Genomic DNA, 20,275 nt, shown 5'->3' with positions numbered 1-20,275 from the left:
TCAACTAAAAAGTCCCAAGTGTAGGAAGTACTGTAAAAATAATTTTCAGTGTGTAATGGTATTGACTATTTTTCTGGACGCATATGGTATCATGCAACTCTATTTAATCGTCTTCTCTCTTTGAAAGAGGCCCTAAGATGAAGCTATGTTTGCTTTGTTCTGCAAAATCTCACAGAGAACAGAACTCCTGCCTTCAGTTGAATACAGACATAGAAGATAAATGTAATATAACTTTGCTTTTGCCAGTCTCCAGCAATAGCACCTCCTTTGCGTGTAAACAAAGGTGCTCTCACTTCAAAAGGGACCGTCAGCTTTTCACAGTCACTGTACTATCCGAGAGGAAAGTGCATCATCAGAATTCAGGCAAGGAAGGTTTCACAGCTGAGACCTGAGGGTCTTTGTTTCATCTGCAGAGACCATTATGCAACTCAACTCCCTTCGCTCTGTTCCAGTGAAAATTAGAAAACTGTACTGTTAGTGTACAGAATGTGCTTCCTCTTAGGCTTGACAAATCAGTGCAGCAAAGTAGTCTGAAAAGCAAAAGCTTATTTTTGCCTTGTATGGCTACAGATGCGAAACATCTACAGATGCAACTCAACACACGCCATGGACAGAAGCTCTGACGGGCTAGGATGCACTGGTTTTTTGAAGTGCAGAGCACTTTCAGAGCAGACACAATTCAAACAGGAGCTGTGAAGGACTGAACCTCATCTGCTAAATACAAACGTGGAATAGGAAGGCTCAAAGATTTTCTTGCCAAGAAGCCAGCAGAAATTTCTTAAGCTATTTGTTCCTGAATTCTTAGCCATGGAATATATTTTTCTCCCGGATAATTTTTTTTTTTTTAATGCTTTTTGCAATGCATGCAAACCCAAGTAATTTGTGTAGTAAATTCTCTGGAGCTCACAGAATGATGATAGATGAATGTAACTCATTACAATCTGGTCCTACTCTGCATAAGACTTCTGACTAGCTGTCTATCCAAATCTGATAAACACTGTTCTATGCTGTATTTGTTTAAACAGGCTATATATTTTTCACTAAATCATTATGGCCCTATTTCCAGCAGTACGAAACACCTTCAGCTTGTGCTGACTTTATTAGGATTACTGGATATCTTGTACCTTTGGAAACCATCCCGCTCTGAATCTAAATAAAGGGAAACAAATGAATCACTGTCTCCATAGATTTATTAAGTACATTTCTCTGTACTTAAACTAACTCAATTGGGGCAAAAGGAAGAGCTCCGATGTCAGTTACTGTGGCATGTTTTCATCTTTGTGACATATGGCTTCAGTTCAACATAAAATTAGATAATTTTAGAAATTTCTATTTTCTTAGCAATGCCCTTCAAATCCTGCTGAGCAAAAAGGGTTCTCTGCTTGAATATTTTTAATGGATGTAAGATGTCTCAGATAGGCAGCTCTGTTTCATATGGAGTTTCAGACTGCAACTTCCCAAACAGAAATCAGGACCACGCAGAGTGCCAGAAGAAATAAAAAAGCTAGAGTCAGCATGCATTTTCTTTTTGTAATCCAATTAATATTAAAAAAAAAATCCTGTTACCGTGTTGGGTAGCAGCTGCAGTAAGTGAAATTAATTTAATGCCTATTGCTATTGTTTCTTATTCAGATTCTTATCATTACTGTCTAGCTGTGGAGTAAACTCATACAAAATCTGCATTTGCCTGTGTACACAACTCCTTATTCTTCTGTTAGTCACCTTTGTCACAGTGTCAGTCTAACATTTCCTCCATTTCTGTGCAAGCAGTTCACACTGTACCATAATTAAACTCCTTTATTCTACCAGTGCAAATCCCATACAAAGATATATTTATCGAATGAACCTGTCACACTTATACTATAACGTAAAAAAGGTTTATAAACAGGCAAATAATAGATTGTTCAAAGAATATGTGCGTATTGCAGTTTCTGTTTGTATGCACAAATACAGAGAAGCCCCTCACAAAGCTACACATGGCCATCATTCTATTTTTGCATGCTGTTGTGCTTCCAGTGGAGAGAACGCAGAAAGCAAGCACCTCTTGGATTTTGCAGCACAAGCGTGAAGAGGCAAAAAACAGAACATAATACGGACTTCGAAAGGTCAGACTTGTAGGTGTTAAAACCCTTATGAGAATACCTGTCTCTAGCCTCAAAAGCAGTAATGCTAACGTATCGAGCTGGGTTGGAGAAGGAACCGCTAAGATCAGACTGAAGATTAATGTAAGTTAGACAGCAGAAGTCAACCAGTTGAAAAGGAAAGTGAGAAGAGAAAGGCAGCTATAGCTGTTGAAAGAAGCACGAGAAAGACAAAGGGGTGAGTGATAAAATGTACAATACCACTGAAGGTATCCAGCCTGACTGCTACAAGCCTTCACGTCCGAGCCACCATCCTCTAGAAGGAGTGCTACAAACCCGTAACAGCTCATTAACCTATATTTGGGAAAGAGACTTTTTTATTATTTATATTAAAATGAAGATTTATGGCCTGGCCAAGATTACATTGATGCAGGAGCATCCACAGATACTGCAGTACAAGCTGGTGGGTGAGTATCTTGAACTTCAATAAGCAGAAATATTTTAAACTTACTGAGTTTCTATATTATTTCACACAAGCTCGCAATGATTAGCTAGTTTTACTTTCAATCAAATAAAAAGCATTTTCTGTCAAGTTTAATATTTGAACCAGTATTTATGTAGTTAAATCCTGGATTCTTCTCAGCAGTTGATCTTTCTTGATTGGACTGTCAGAATCTCTATCAGATCCATTATTTAAGAGATGTGCTGGCTTATTCCAGGGAGACAGCAGAAAAATTTGGCCAATCAAGAATCCTACCAAGCCAATCTCACTTCTCCCGAATCATCATTCATCAGCTTCTTGGGAAGAGTAAAAAGATGTATAGGCAAACTAGAACACAAAATTAGCTATAAATTGTCTGTAATGTTATGTTAGTGTTTGCAAGTACTGGTTATCACCAACTTATGCAAGCTATCGACTTCTCCAATTTGATCTTCTATGCTGTTACTTGTATTTGTCACGAGAGTCTTAATTACAGTAACTTGCTGCTCTCTTCCCCCCCGCCTTTTTTTTTTTTTCCCTTCTTAATGGCCTGCCTTTATATCGCTATCAAGCAGGCAGTTCAGCATTCCCTTCATTAAATCAATACAGCTTTGAAACCAAACTTTTGCGTATGACAGTAGTGCAGTCTGGTGGTTTTTTTGTTGCGTACACAACACATGTGGTGGAAATAGCTACGTTGCTATGTGCCAACACTGAACTTTGGTCGTGGGAATTTCATCCCAACAAACATATCCTCTATTTTGATTTATGAGACAACTCTAGGACTACTTAGGATGACGTTTTTTGGACACTGAATTTGCACATCACTGCAAAACAAAACGTAATCACTGACACAATGTGTAACTGATAAGGGTCAATTAAACTTTCCTATCTCAAGAAGAAAATTTGAGGCCTAATCATTAAAGAAATTTTTTATAATTTCTTCCTCTGAAATTCATTAACTTTATCGCTAAGAGTACTGGAACCATTCTTTTACCTTTAATAGCTGACAGATTTACCGTCAATAGCGACGATTGGTGTCATGGACATAACTGATCTAGTAAAACCAGTTGTAACTGTTTCAATGTGATTACTTGTAAATAAAAACCATTATATCAGGGCAAGAGATGAAAAAAGAAAGGAGTATATATAGAAAGAACAACATGAAGAAATCATCTTTGAAGCAGGAAATAAATAAATAAGAACGTAGTTCTTCTGCACCAACACCCTCTCCACAGAATCACTGTTGTTTTTTTACCTTTCAAGCATGAAAGCAAGTAACTGACACTGGTTCCATTTCTTCAGTGATGATATCAGCGTTTAAAATGAGATTGACACATATCTCTAGGAACATTTTATGTTATTTTCTCATATGGGAGAGAATGTTGTTATATTCTCATTCATGAGAATATGTTACATTCTCATTCTGAACAGTGCTAACTAAATATATTATTAAGAGCACAAGTAGTCTTTTATCTAGGATTCCTCAGTGCATGAGTAGATTATTATTAAGAACTTAAAATACCAAGTTTGGCCTTGGTTGGACTGTCAAGAGGCTTATCCAGAAAACTGAATGTTATGATATGCTTTGCTTTCTAAACATACCTCTTTTTACTGGGTTCATTTTAAAGGAAGCTTTGCCTCCTACTATTTTAACTTGAAAACCAAAGCAAACAAATAAAAAACCCAGAAGTATCCATCCGATTTCCATGACAGATATACTCAAAACCAGTAAGCATATGGGTTCTCAGGATTAAGCAACAGGAATAGCAGCCAGTAAGCTACAGTTCTGCCTGAGCGTTCAGGGTGTGTTGGCCAGGCACTATTCTTTGTCACTAGAGACACGGGCGAGAGAGCCTGGGTGAGTGGTTGACTTGTAGGAACCTCCCTCACTACACACAATCCTTTCTACGCAGTTCTGCGAAGCTTACACAACAAACACAAAAATCAACTAGAGTCTTCAGCTTCCATAATCTAGTTATGTGAAGGAAAAAGCTCTTTTAGGCTTATAAATCTGGATTTTAAAAAAATAAAAATAAATCACTATACATTAAAATACAGCAGTCTCTGACAACCTGCTTTCCACACCAGTGCTTTCCCCAGACCCATCTCTCTTGAAATACACTCTGAGAAACAGCAAACCAGCCTGGAAGACAACATAAAATCAAAGGATATCTTGACAGCTACTTGGTTTGTTTCCTGAAATCAAAGTGCATCAAAAGGGAAAGGAATGGCTGAAGAGCAGCATTTGGGCTTCCTCAGTATGATGCACACCATGATCCTCTGGTAAGAAAACCAACAGCATACACTACAGTCAAAGACCGAAGACATTAAATGCAGATTAGCAACGAAGTAACGGCTTCACGTACCTTATTCTTCTGCTTTCCACAGCATCACCTTGGAGATAAATTTTCTCTCAGGTTAGAGAAGAAAGTATAATGTGCTTCATTTTCCAGCTATTAGCTTAGAATTGCAGCAAACACAACAGCCAAGAAATAAGAGGCCAGGCCGTGGCAGAGGGTTTTTATCCTCTGGAGCAATTCTTGCTGACAGGTGTCACTTCACTGAGATAAACGGGAAATAACAAACACCTTTTTTGTATTAGTAGTTAACGTCTTTCTCTCTGTCAGCCCCTTTACAGGTGGACACTGTCAGGTTATCAGTTTTCCTCACGGTCAGTAGGTGAAAGGCAGAGACAGGAGGTCTTGGTAGTTTAGAAGCAAGGTTAACGTACCGGCGAGCACCTTGAGAAAGCACAGAAAAGCAAGAGTAGGTAAGAACAGCTTCTGGTAGCTTGTGTTTGGAATTAAGCCTAAAATTAACCCTAGATACAATAACATTTCAGATCAAAACCAATTTCTTGAAAATAATCTTTGAAAATAATCTGTTACATTATAAACCATCACATCCCTGTCTTCGTAGCTAACATGATTAGAACTACGGTGATTTCAAGAAGTTTTTCAAGAAGGTGCTGGTAGCAAATTGGGAAATATCTGTGTTTGAACATGTAAGATAGAGCCATCTAATTTCCAAAATCTGATAAGCAATATTCCACACTTCTGGTTCTTTGGGTTCGTGTTCAGGATTAAACAACAGGGAGATAGCTTGAAAGATATAGTCTGCTTTTACAGTACACTCTTGTTTTATCTTTTTTCCTCTACAGAAACTGTTGTAGAGTTCAAGATTGGTATCTCAGAAAGTTAGCTTTTCTCCAGATTATTCATTTTCTTGTCAAGTAATGTTTTCTGTGCTCTCCCAAAGTACAAAAACTTGATCTGCAGAGATACATGAACGCTTTGGCAGTGGAAAGGTGGACAGTTCGTAACAGAGTTGTGTATATCCTGGATATAAAGGTCTTAGAAGATGCGGAAGATGAATCAGAGGTAAAAGTGGAAGAATCCAAACTCCCTGGGGTAAAGTGGACTCTCCCATCACCGAGTCCATCTGCCTTTCCAAAATGGTGTTTGTCCATTTGCCTTCTTTATGTCCTGCAAGGTCTTATTAGACTATTCCCTCCCGAACCAGGACGTTTGCATCACTCTTTACAAAGATGTATACCCAGACCTACAGAGTTTGCATGCTACAGGGTATAAATCCACCCAGTAACACCTCAGAAACACACATTTTGCTTAATGCTGCCAGTCAGTGTGACTTTCTGATGTTTACACTCAGATTTACAGAACTGTTGTTTGTACTTATCTATAGGCTTGTATTTTCTGATTCCTTTTACCAGCCAGCTTGTCATTGCAACATGAAAACAAGCTAAAAAAAAAAACCCCAACAGACTTCAGTCCTCTTAATCTCTCTTTTTCCAGCTTTCATCCAAATGGACCTTTGCTTGGCTTCAACCTTTTGGGGACTGGCTGAGCTACAGATAAGCAGATCCCCGCCAGGGAACACCATTGGAATTAAAAGGCTGCTGCTCCTTCGACACATTCCCCCTTAGCAGAATAAACTAAGACTGTTAATTTTGTATACGTAGTTCATAGGACATCCACTGATCCCACCTACTGTTACCATTAAAACAGATGTTTTTGTAAACTTTAAAAGCAATATTGTGCCTTAGAACCTAATTGACCTTCTCAGCTGAAAAAAAGTCATCCAAAATTGATGGCTTGCTGAGAACTAGCAAATGTGAAGATTTAATTTACAGGGCATTTCAGTAGTGATCCCTATATAAAGTTTAGGTGAGTGAATTGATCTGTCACGTACATTAGCAGACAGGACAGCCTGAGCAATCCGGTCTTTTTGCAAATTCAGCAATGGAAACTAGCCTAACAGGTCTATGCCATCCAGTAACTTACACTGAACACTAGATACTCGTTCTCTTCCTACCGTGAATTTGCTAAATTATTTTATTCAAATGCAAATATTATATGTTTACGAAATCAGAAGATATGCTGCACAATATCTGTGGAGCACTTGTAAATCTTAACTGTATACCTTTATAACGCAAGTCTTTGGCTAGGTGCAGCTGTTGGAATGAACACCCTGCCTATGTATCATAAAGATATATAGAATACTCTGGCATTTCTCAGAAGGCTACTTTTAGTCATACAGTTAATTATTATGGAGTTCTCAAAAGACATTTTTTGCTGTGCAGTACAATAATGTAAGACTGATAACGACTGGTTACAGTTTCACTTATCTAAAAAAAAAAAAAAAAAAAAAAAGAGTAGTATCTGTTCACAACCAAATAATTACATAGCGTGTTTGGCATTGTTTAATACCTTCCCTTTCCCAGCCCAGAGACACGAACTGCCAATGGAATTATTTACATGCATATAAGCATTTGCCATTATGCGCGTATACACATTTTCTTCACGCTCTGTCATTGCTGTTGTCTCTTGAGGAGCCTCCTTCCTGTCCTTCTTTTTTTTTTTTAAGTCTTCATTCACACAGTAGAACACAGTTTCATAGTCATATAGGCCCAGAATGGTAAAATTTGGACTTTTTATTCCTGGGATTCATATTCATTACAAAAAAGATTATATGGGGTTTATGGCTCAGTCCTCAAAAGGTGTATATATACTTACTGTACTTATTAACTAAATACCGTTCAGGCTCTAGACCTCGACCTGAGAGACGATAAATGTTACCACTTACTTGGTTACCATCACTCCCAAGAGGTCCAAGGACTGGTTTGCAGTAGTTGTGTGACTCCTTTTTTGAAACCAACATACACCATTCAAACTGAGGACAACTCCTGGAGGAGCTGGAGTCTGATCAATGCTTCAGATGTATGGCATCATTTTCTTTGCGCTACGGATATGACCAACACTAGAACTGGTTTTATATTTCCTTTAGTGTGGCTTAATCATGAATAGAAAGATGAATCGGGCTGCTTCCTGAGGCTTTTTCATTTCTGTTTTCTTTAACTCTCTAGTCATATGGACGTTAAACACTTCGACACGCATGCAATTTTTCTAACATCTTTTAATTTTTATTAGGAATCACAGCTATAGCTAGATTGTCATACACTCCATTAACTAGTCTAGCCATATATTTGACTCTGAAAAAATTTGAATTCGACGTTGTGATTCAGCTGCCTTTTTTCCAGCAGACGTTGCTGTTGTAATGTGGACACAAATTAAGTAATTGTGAAAACTATGTGACAGGATCACCATGAGAAGTAAGCTGAGCTATTTAAAAATTCTTGTAATTCCTCCAAATTTCTAAGAATAGAACAAAGGAAAAGTCTCTAGCAGCAGTGGGGTTTTGCTTTTTCTTTATTTTTTTCTTGCTACTATGATTCAACAAGCAAAGCCTCACAGGCTTGGACTGGCAGTTAGTTCAACATGCCAGCAGGAAACACGTACCGCAGCAGACCTTTTGCCTTTTATCAAGGATATGACACCTTCAAAAGTTCAATAACTTTATGGGGATTTCGACGGAACCCAGAAATTGCTGAAACAACTATGATATGGGTAACAGGCTCTGCAAGATTGGAGACTTTCTGAAGCCACAGAGCTTGTGTTTCGCTGGGCTCTGATTTAGCCTATAGCTAACTCTGGCTGTCACAGCCGGGCAGCAAAATGACAAGGCCATCATTAACTACAGCCCTTTTTCTGCATGGCTTGCAGAAAAAGAAGAAAAGTTTGGTGTGTAGCAAATACAGTACAGTAAAGTTGGTACCATACAGGCTTAGTCATAGAGAAGAAATTTCCTATTTCAGGCCAACTGTCATAAAGAGCAGAATTACATAGCCACCAAAGAAACAATACAAAAACATCAGGAAGAGCGCCATAGAGAGAGGACCAAATAGCAGCAGGGTGGTTACTACAATCAAGAAGGACTACGATATTCTGTCCCTTAAGGCAGAGGAAAATGCAATGACAATTTGTACAATTGAAAGCTAATGTACGTCTTGGTCATAATTCGAAGCATTTAAGAATTGTAACTGGTAAATTGATCCAAACCTTTTCCCAGGAGTATTCTTTACGCTGATTATAGCTAATACTAAAATATCCGCAGCTACATTTACGGGAGCAACTGTTTTCATACTGCTACTGTCGATAGTGAAAAGACTTCTCTCCCTCTCTTCTCCCTCTACTTTCCACCAGTACTGCACCTAGGGATTATCGGCAAATATCTCATAAACTTTGTCGTTTTCAGCTGTCAAGTCCATTAATTAGCAGCTTAATAAAGCCTTCACTTCAGACCTGTCTTCTATATTCCTAAGAATTCTGCATAAAATATATTCTTTGTCTTGAAGCCAGAAGTAGAGCGTGCCCAACAATACTAAATTAAACATGGTAAGATTTTGGACAAAGGCAAGTTCCTTAACACTATGCCACAGTGAAACATGCAGGAAGAGGAGATCTTTTTTAATGAAATTTCCATCTTAATGAAATTTCCATCTTAATTAGTCCCAGTTTATTTGCTTTTCCAAATGTCATATTGTACAATCACTTAATCTAGTTCACATTGCAGCAAATCCGTAAGACTCACTTCCAGTGCCCAGAAGCCCCTTCTCCTTTATCCGTCTTCTCAACTTTTTCAGTTGGGCCTGTCTGCGTATGCACGTATCACGGAGAAAACAGATTTGATGGAACAGAAGAAAACTGTTCAGCTTCTCATTGCCTGATACAACATTTCTTATACGCAGCTGAGCAGATGCTTGCATTAATCTTTAAATAAATGTTTTACACCAAAATCATAGTAGCACTACAGTAAACATTAACGAGAAAATAAACATTTGTTTCATTTTTATAACACGAAATAGATTTTTTTTCCCATTATGCAATTTAAGCTACATTAAGCAATCGCTGAGGACAGAGTCCTTAGGACTCCAGTGATTCTCAGTTCTGAATTCCCTATTCAGTACTGCTGCACAATTCTCACTTCATAAAGAGCTTCTCGCTAATTGCTGCAAAAAAAGGCCACCTTGTTGCAATATACTGTAGTCATCGGTTTCCCCTTTGATACAGTTAAGGATGCTTCCTGAATAATAAGTTGTACCTTCTCAAAGACATCTGCATTCAAACCAAAAGCGGGAACTGAGTCTTAAGGATGCATACAAACATGAAAATGCAATTATCTGCCAAATATATCTAGTTTTTGTCAGTACACTAAAACTACATGTGCCAGTAGATATCACATTAATTCATAAATGCGGAACAAAAAACCTCATGTGGAAAAATAAAATAAGATGTGCCTACTGCATAAAGACTGACATTTCTCATCCACACGTGTGTATGTACATGGTGTTTGTGGAGCATTTTTTAAAGAAATGTGACAGTTCTCAGTAAATTGGACCCACTTAACATTAATTAATGCTGTATGGTCTAGAAAAATGGCAAGGTCCTTGGTTGAAGCAACAGATTCTTAGCCTAAAATGTCATTCTTTTTATTTTTTCCCCTAGTATGACCAGATTTTTTAAATCATTTTAGAAGGAGATTTTTTTTAAATGGAACAACTGCCATGATGTAATTCTTGCACTTCAACAGCAAGAGCCCCTTCCAGCAGGATGCTTTTATGCCAAAGGCAACAAAACTTGTCCTAAATCAGCATTGCTATAAAGAATAAAAATTAAATAAAATGTTGTTGTAGGAAATATGAGAGGAATAAGACTAAAACTGTGCATTAGTTTAGAAACAAAATACGTAAGCCATAATAATAAAAAGCTTCTTGTCTTTTATCCAGGAAGTCTTGATATGTTTTGGTACTGCTTCTGAATATACAATACAAGTTTGAGATGAACAATACTAGTAAGAGATGGTATATTGACTGACATTGCAGATTAGAAAAAAAGTTTGAATTATTGCTGAACTGAAAATATTTCTTTGACTTTTCATTCTTCAAATATTAAATTCATAAGTCCTGAGAACAAACCAACCTTCTTAGATGCCTTACCTGAAACAATATATTTTCTCCTCTCATGTACATTTTCATGTCTTTTATTGGATTGACTATTCCTTATGGAACAGCTTGAAGAAGGTTTTCCTAAGAAGTATTTCACAGACTCATTGATATTAGTATTGATAAAAGTTTCCTGTAGATCTAAACTTTCCTTGAAAATCTTTTATTCCATTACTCCGAAGGTTTACTCATCAGAGAGGACACTCTCTTAACAAGCAGAAGCCAACAATCCGTCAGGTGCATCACTCTCTAAAACTTCTCCTCACTCTCCTACAGGTTTCCTTCAGCATCTAAAGAGTAGCTACCTTTAATTAATCAGTTAACATCCTGTTACAAATTGTATATAAAATAAAAATCTTGCTATATCAGTGCCTTCCTAAGCAGAAGTCAACAAGGACCTAAACTCATGGGCGCATTTACTGCAGTTCTTAGTGTAGCTTGCGAATCTTTATTTTCTTTTTTAGTTCTGGCATAATTCTGTCTATATAGATTCTTTTTCCTTTGGAACAAAGAGGCACTGATTTCGGAATGAATTTATGTTAAAGCATAATTACAAAGGAAAAATAATAAGAAAACCAGCATATTCAGTGTTTCTCCTATTCATTAAATATCAAAGATATTTTGTTTAACATATAAAACTGAAATGATTCAATACGTTATTACTCATTTTTATATTTCATGATTGATCTGTGATACAGCAGGCAGTCTTTCTCTTCTAGTTATTCCCTACTGGATATTTTAGAGGAATATTTTATTCATCTGAAAGCTTTGATAATGTTTCTCCTTTGTAATTGAATGAATGAATAAATCCACATGAGCAAACACACATTTAAAATTCGCTTGCACAAGTATTCACCGCAGAAGTTAACTTTGAAATCTCATTCCTAACCCTAACTCAGAGACAATTTTAAGTACTAGGACCAAAAAGTGTGTTTCATGTCTCAAAACACCTGTGCCAATGGAAACTCCTTATTGCTCAACTCACTGCAAACATTTCACGTGCAAATTTACTTTTGAGGGCAAATGACTGGGAAGCATTTTTCAGCATTTAGGTGGCAGGTGCGCCATAAAGTGTCATCAGAAAAGAATCCTTGTGGACTATTACCTTTCCAAGAAAAAGGAAGGTCAGTCCTTCTGGAAGAATTCAAAACTTTCGTTCTAGAATAAAGTTGGGAAGTCACAGAAATTCTTCCCATGTTTTTTTATATATTTATTACCTATCAGTCTGGGGCTGCTACCAGGGATCCCAAAGCATATCAGTTAAGGTTTGCCAGAGATCCTTGGGCTACTTGCATTATGTTTTATGGTGAAGAGAATGTCCAAAAGCATATTTAAACACAAGAGCCCTGTGATTTCCATGTAAGTCCATCTGTACCATGGGTTTTTGCTTAGGATCAAAGTGCTCACCCTGCCCAGAGAGTTCAGTATACGCTCTTCTGATGGACTACACTGCGTCACACTCCGAAATTCTGCATCTCTACCTTCCCCACTCCACCTGGCCCAAATGAATTGCTGGGAGTTTGGGTCTGGATTAATTCAACCTCCAGCCCAGGCTCCTGGGAATGCTCTGGAGTTTGACCTAAGCTGATTCTTGACCCGGGTACACGAATGGGGATGAAAGATCCAGCACCAGATTTTATAGCATCCTAGATGATGTAGAGAATCAGCACAAACTCACTGTCACTTCAGTAACGAGTGTGGCGTATTTACTCCAGGCAGAAGTCTAGATCAGATAGGTTTGTTGTGTACAGGTCGGCACAAAGCAGGAAGCTTAGCAGAGAAGGTAATTTATGGTGAAAGATGCGCTCTCAGACACTGCAAGGAGAGAAAAAAGAGCACCACCTCTCTTGAGCAAAACGGAGAGGGTTCAGTGGTTGGTCAGTGAGGTACCTGAGGTGACATGTGCCACCATAAGAGCCGAACAGCCAAGTGCACGGTGGCATCACGCCAGGGGGGAAGGAGGACGCGGCCCTGGGCAGCTGTCAAGGACAGAGTGGGAGCCGGCTGGCAGAGTGCAGACAGCAGCTCTGGGGCTCCGCTTGAAGATGTTTCAGGTGACACGTTTTGAGCTCTGCGAATCGGCGTCTACAGATGAAACGTTCGCCGGGACATTTCAAGCCAGCTGTAGTAATAGGATTTTTGCGGAGTCATTAATCATCATTATCGCACAGCCCTGCAGTAGCGCTGTGGACCCAACCAAGACTGCGATAGGGCCCTGAGGACAAACAGCGCTTATCTCCACAAGTTTACAGTCAGAGTAGATAATTCTGATTATGGATATAGGAAACAGACACAGAATGCAAAAACGGATGAATAACTTCCAAAGGCCCCAGGTATTTGCAGAGGGTTTGTTAGGAACGGTACAGACTAGCATGAGGCAAGAGCAATGAAAGCAACAAGATGGGGGACAGAACGGGCTAGTGGGGAAGGAAGGGGGCACAACACAGCACCTAGAAATCCATCAAAACTGCAAATCTGAGTGTCCCTGCAGGGATTTATTTCCCAAAAAGAAGAGCGGGATGGGGAAAAAGCATTCTCCTCTCTCTAAACTTCTTTTTTAGGAATATTCTCCAAGATGAAACTATCAAGCTCTTAGATAAAACTTAATATTTATATCTGTTGACATTAATTCTGTTACTTTCCTAATGATTCCTTTTACTTTTATGTCTTACAGCTATAGAAATAAACCATTCCATGCATTTTTAAATATTAACAATGCAATGATGTTTTACCTGAACTTATTGCAAGCATACAATGCTACTTAAGAGAAAAGGATATAATTTCCTCGTGATTACCCATCATATTTATGCAGATACCTATCTGACAGATCGGCTAAGGACTAGTTATTTGAGGGGAGGCCGTTTGATTAAAAGCATCAAAACAATCAACCACAGGCATGAGAATGGAGCAGAGCAAAAAGCTGTGAATAACTTAATAATTCTGTCTACAAAGTTTTAGCAAAATTTAAGTAATTCATCCATTTTGTTTTATAAGAAAATTTTGTGCTGGATGCTGCAAACTGACATCAAACCGCCAGTCACTAACTTACAGAGGTGTTGAATCAGGCCCTGGTTTGGCACAGACAGATTAGATAAACAAGAAAATAAGCTTTGCATCATTGCTATACTTGATCAGCTATTGTTGTTTGCTCTCCTTAAGTTCTTCCTCTTTTTCCCCTCACCCTGAGGTTGCAGTTATTAAACCTGAAATGCAGGTAATGGAGAAAAGAGCCTTCCAGAAAACAGAAAGAAATTACTTAATAATTATACTAAACAATGCTCTCCTGAACAAAGAAAAACAGAATAAAACAAAAACAGCATCTAACATCGATCTGTAGATCTCATATGATATTGTCAGAAATAACAGATGCAACTTGGGATACATCTTAAGCAAGTTTCTAGGAATATATCAGTGCTCAGCTAGACTAACGATAATTTTTATATTCTAGTATGCAGCTAAACTGTGTGCAGTAAGAGCTCCGAATGAAAACGGACTCACGTAATCCTGTTATATTCTCCCCCAAAGGGAAGCCTTGCCTCCTACCCTTCAGCCCACCTCTAGTATTACTACTATCCTGGGGTTTGGAATATTTACCAGTTCCAGTTTATTAATGCAGATGGATACATGTGAATAAAGTACAGGACATACCACATGTAATTTCCATTTGGCATTTAAAAAAAATTCAAATGGATAAAACTCTCCCAATTCTCTGCAGTAGTTAGACTTGGAGACTAAGGATGCCCAGAGGTCACTTCCAGCCAACAGCTTATGACTGCATGAAACCAGCACCTCTCTGGGAGGCTGTGAATGGATCCAACGCAGCTGGATAATGGCAAGGATGGAGGTAGGAACTCACAGCTGGAGCCTTTTAGCCACTTCTTAGGTCCAATCAAAGATTCCATCATCTGTACGCTTACAGCACTCACTTATCTCAGTATCGCTCTACAAATTGCCAAGTAAGCACACCGAAATCCATCTCTGGGCACAGAAAAGGTGAGGGAAGGGCGTCCAGGACGGAGGGGAAGCAGGAGGGAGGAAAGGAAGAGCACAAAAATGCCATGTCTGTGTAATAATGTAAACCTAGTCTTTGCTCCCTCCATGTACCCACTAAACTCAGACTCTAACAAAAATATTAAACTAGAAATTCTATTGAAATAGAATATTGTATATGTATTATACATATCATATATATGTAATAAAATATATATTATACATACAATATATAATAAAACCATAATAATCAAAAATATCAGCTACCACAAACTGAATAATGAAATGTCATAGACCAGGACTTTAAAAGTGAGGAAGCAGCTACATGCATATGTTTCAATAGGAAAGTTTAGGATCGAGTCCAGAATATGTAGCATACAGTAGCTGGCTTAATAGTAATATTTAAGCTGCCAAATTCAATATCTTGCAAGGAAGAAATCTATCAGACAGCAATGCTTTGGGAGATTAAAAAAGCAAGCGCACAAAAACTAAATAACTGAGCATATTAGTTTAGAGGCTCTAAAAACCTAGAGAGAATGAGTAAATCTTAAAATATTGTGAATTAAGAAATTTTCCCTGTGATCAAGTCATTCTATAATAATATCTGCGAGGTCCTTGTACTTCTTTTTGTACATTTTTCTACTGTCGGGAATTGCATATTGGACTCCACATATGACTGGGCTTGCTTCTCTGGTCAGCCCTTATCTGATCAGCACGAAATATAGATAATGAAAAAAAAAATAAATCAGCCATAATCACTGAAAGCTAAGAGAGAATAAAAATCTTCTCACTTTGTTGACCTACTCTTCAAGTAGAAAGGAATGTAAGGACAGAATTAGAAAATCAGTTAGAATATTTTAGCTATAACACTGCGCGGTGTGAAGATACATCACAGATCCTCACAAACATGTTCAATAAAAAAATGAACTTTTTAATGACAGTGAAAATCAGGACATCCCTTTGAGGTTTTAAATTAGTGTTTATATTCCTCCATCCTCTGTCTAATTAATTTACAGTGATTATTTCTAAAAATAGATGAGTTTTTTTCTTTTATTTAGTTTTTCCAGATGAAAGAAAAATTGACTACTAATGACTAATCTAGGTACAGTGCCATTTTTTGATATTAACCTGAAAGATATTTAAATTCAGTTACACGTCTAAGATCAATAACTATTAGTCTAAGCTATCAATTAATAAATTCAAATTAATTCCTAAATGCAGACACATATGTTATGACTGAGCTGTATTTTAAGACCAGTTTTTACATTGAGGTATTTTGTAATACCTCACTTGGAGAAGGAGCTGGAGCTTTTAAAAAGTAAACCTGAGTGTAGAGGAACAAGCTTTAAGGCCTTTGCTCTTTAAAGTAACGTAGAAAGAAAAATTCCCTTTCTGAACCCCTGCCCTAAATAAAATATTTCCTATTTAGAAAAAAGCCCAACAAAGTGGGGTTCGGGGCGCACCTGTCACCTGCAGCCCCCATTTTTGATCGCTGCAGGTCCCCAGGAGTGCCCAGTACCTCCACTTCCAGCTTCTCCCTTTCCAGCCATCCCCCAGCCAGGGAAGTCACCTCCCAGAAGAAAGAGGCAGCAGGCACACAGCATTAAATCAAGAGATAACTTCAGGTTTGTGTTATCCTGAGTGGTAACTAGTTCACCAGAATGACATGCATTGATTAAGAGAAGTACCATACATTTATAAAACAAAGCACTCCAAGAAAAACAGGATACCATGAGGCTTATTACCATCCATAATTTCTTTACCACAAGAGAGTCGTGATAAAGCTGAGCTCGTCTCAGATCTACAGTAAATTTTTTTCTGATAGCAAAACAGAGAAGAGGAGGGAGAACTGCGTTACATACGGGTGAGTAGTGGAGAGAAGGTGGCTGAGGACCAGTCATGGAAACCAGGCAACGATCCCAGTTAGTATCTGAAGAAAGAGGTGGCCACGTTCATCCACATTTTTCCTAGCACAAATCCCCTGTATGAAAGACATTTCCCACTTGCTCCCCAGCTGATGCAACAGCCACACCGAGCTCGCTGCTTGCTTCTCCCATGTGCCACCCAACTCCATCTCCCGTGGGATTTTCAAGAACCGGGACCTGGTCTCCACTTATGATAAAATCTTTCCATTAGCCCTCCAAAAACAAAGCAAGGAAAAACATAAATGACTGACTGAGAGGAAAAAGATGATGAATACGTGGAACACCTTCCTTGGACTACCTGGTAGTAATAACTATTTATTTTGGACAGAGAAATTAGTAAAAAAGGTTAGCAATTTCAGAATAACTTAAACTTGGCAAAACTTTTCAATCAAAACTAAGGAAAGATAACATTAAAATCAGGTAAATTAGGTATTTCTGAGTAGCAGTATTAACTGTAATAATACATGAAACTAATAATAATAACTTGGAAGTGATAGGTATTTGTTCTGCAGACGATTTTTGAAGAGTGAAATATCGACAACTAAATTCAGGCTTTATATTTGAGGACCTATTTTCCATCTAATTAAGGCTGTCCCATTTTGTTTGGAGTAGAGAAGTTGAATAGACTTTTTGTTTGTTTTCCTGGACATTTTATGTCCAACAAGAAAAATAATAAGTCTCCTTCCCCCACCTTCCATTAGTATCAAAAATGGCATTATTTACACAGCCTTAACTATGACAGTAATATATAGTGCCTGCCAATATATACCATTTGTCAGAAGAAAGACCTGCCACTGTGTACCATATCAACACTTCAAAATCCTTTTGAAACATTTGATGAAAATTATTATCGAAAGACTGCTTGATTTAAAAAAAAAAAAGAAAAAAAAAGTGTTTTCTCATCAGTTAGCAAAAAGGGAAATAAAATGAATAATCTTCACTACCAACAAATCTCCTGCCAGCTTTAACTCAAGGTGACATCTTTGAAATGACACGGTGTCTGGCAGAATCAGGAAGTTTGTATTTTATTTGTTTCTTCTGCAATAGAACAAAGTATATGAAATGTCACCCCCAAAAGTATTCTTGAAGTACTTGAAAACATCTAGCATGAAGTATAGGTGTGCAAAGGGATCATTTTACATCTTACTCTTTGCAAACATCCCTCAGAAATAAGGATTTTATTAAATCACAGAGCAACACACCTCATATTTAGATAATACTGCTATAATAACTATCAGTTACTGTCATCATGTCTGTACAGTTGCTGATTCCATATAAGAATCTCTCAAAAATTAAGGGAGAAGTGATGATGGAATGACAGTTTCCTTAGGAATTCAATTTATCCCTGTTGGTAAAGGTATCAGTGCTCACTCCATTTTTTTTATATAATTTTCAAACTCATTCAACACATCTCAAAATAGATGCAAGATAATTCTCAAGCTGACCCAACACTTACACGGTTTATGAATTCCTTCTGCACCAAAATCAATACATTTACAGGATATATGTGGAGCTGCGGATATTTTGCTCAGTAATCTCAGTTTTGCAGAATGAAAGAGGCAGCAACGCGCTTGCAACTAATACAAGATGATGACTTGGATACTGGTTCATCCACAGGAAAATCTTTCGACTACGAATTCCTTTACATTACTTTGAAGAATAATGTGAGAACTACTTGCGTTGTCTAAGTAGGCATGATTAACTTATTTCTGTCAATCCACAACTAATGAAGGGTGAAGAAGATCCACGAAGGTTTTTTAATCCTTGTTTCTAATCATTCTAGTTAGCAAAATGACAAGGAAATACAAGAAGTTAATAATAACAACTCTGATATCTTCACAAACTTAGTAAGTTGTTTAGGTATTATGATCTGGATTACTTTACTCGCTAAGTGCTTGTCCACAAAGCATGTATCCCTAATACCTTGCTTAGAAATCAAAGTTAGAATTGGAGCAATTAGGTGGATTGTTTGCATTTCTCTTGAAGTGGAATGAAGATTAGTCATTCAGCTGATTACAATAATAGCAATCATTTGAAAACAAACGAAAGGCATCAAACACCTAGATTTCTATATTGTCTAAGACCTGAGAAGTCTGACAAAACAAATGCGTTGGAAAATTGTCGTTAGTAAAAGAACTGCTGCTTTGCAAATCTAAAGAGGACAATGTTGAACAAACAGACATGAACAAGGAAGAAAACAGTAATTGAGAAGAGTCAGTGAATATGAAATTTCATCTCTTCATCACAGAAATGACATCTAAGTTTATACTTGAAAGTGACATAAGGAAGAGACTGAACTGGAAAATAAAAAGATGACAGGTAATAAAAACGTTACCTTTTCTTCAAAACTCTCTAACGTGCAATCCAAAATAAGTCAAACCAAGAGTTTACATTTGCCATTTATTTATATTACCAAGAGACTAATAATCGCTATCAGAAGATCACGTTCCCAAAGAAAATAGTTTTCTGATATCACTAAATGTGAAACAATCTCAGATTGTTACGGAAAAGAGACAAGATGTAAAATAACCCACGTTCATAAAGAAGCAAACAGCTCTGAAGCGCCTGCTGTAGCTGTCTGACACCTATCGTATTTGTATAGCGATCTGAAAAATTATTGAATGTTTGCATCATCTTACAGGGAAGGAACACATGAGGAGGAGAAAGGTTTAAGTATACGGGAGAAATAAAACTAACGGCACTAGGACTAGAAGCAAGAAAAGGCCTTTGGAATTAACACAGGACAATAAACTGAAGCGGTAAGGCATCACCCAAAGATTATGACAAAGACGAAAGCAAATAGGAGCTTCGGACATTTGGTTTGATCTTTGGCAGAAAAATAAGAATTGATGAATTCCACTTGCACAGTTGTAGGCTGAAATAATGTTTACATAGTAAAGGTAGAGATACTGGCTGGTGGCAGAAACTCAGTGGTTTTTACCGAATATGAAACCTAAGGTGTATAGCGATTACGGCCTCCTCTTGATTATGTTTCCAACCAGAGAAATCAACACGCTGTTCTTCATTAAGGAAAATTCTCAGGCTGGGAACATAAAGAATGTCGATGTGACAGAGATGGAAGCTAAGAAGTTTGCTGAGAATCTGAATTTGTGATTCCTGTGGCATATGCTATCCAAGTTGCTTTCTTTGCTACCAAAGTACACAGGTCTCCAAGAAATGGAGCAGAATGAACTCTTAGAACCCTAAACCAGGACAGAAGGACCCTAAAACAGGACCCTAAACCAGGAGAGAAGCTTGTTCGGCAGTGTAAGAGTGAAAGATACTGAATCGTGGCAAAGAGAAAATATAGTTGTGTAATGGCAATCGAAAGGAAAAAAAATTATTGACCAACAGAAACAGATTAGTATGACAGATAACACATCTCTGAAAATAAATCAGGCAGCATTTCAAACGCTTAGGCTGAGACCAGATATTA

At 37.7% G+C, this 20,275-nt stretch overlaps 1 protein-coding gene across 3 annotated transcripts in view; it reads right to left on the bottom strand.

The window, feature by feature from the left end:
• SGCZ (sarcoglycan zeta) overlaps positions 1–20,275 on the bottom strand; it is a 486,118-nt gene that overhangs the window by 355,596 nt on the left and 110,247 nt on the right. Inside the window, exon 1 of one of the 3 annotated variants that reach the window (XM_054203219.1) lies at positions 4,932–6,247. The exons of the other annotated variants lie outside the window; for them this stretch is intronic. The gene's annotated coding sequence lies outside the window, so the exon portion shown is untranslated. Of the gene's footprint in view, positions 1–4,931; positions 6,248–20,275 lie in introns of those variants that run through there. 3 annotated transcript variants of the gene reach the window in all.

Source organism: Rissa tridactyla, chromosome 5 (genome assembly GCF_028500815.1).
Source record: "Rissa tridactyla isolate bRisTri1 chromosome 5, bRisTri1.patW.cur.20221130, whole genome shotgun sequence".
NCBI classification, from domain to species: domain Eukaryota; kingdom Metazoa; phylum Chordata; class Aves; order Charadriiformes; family Laridae; genus Rissa; species Rissa tridactyla.
The sequence above is the reverse complement of the archived record's forward strand: the minus strand, read 5'-3'. Positions and strand labels throughout refer to the sequence as shown.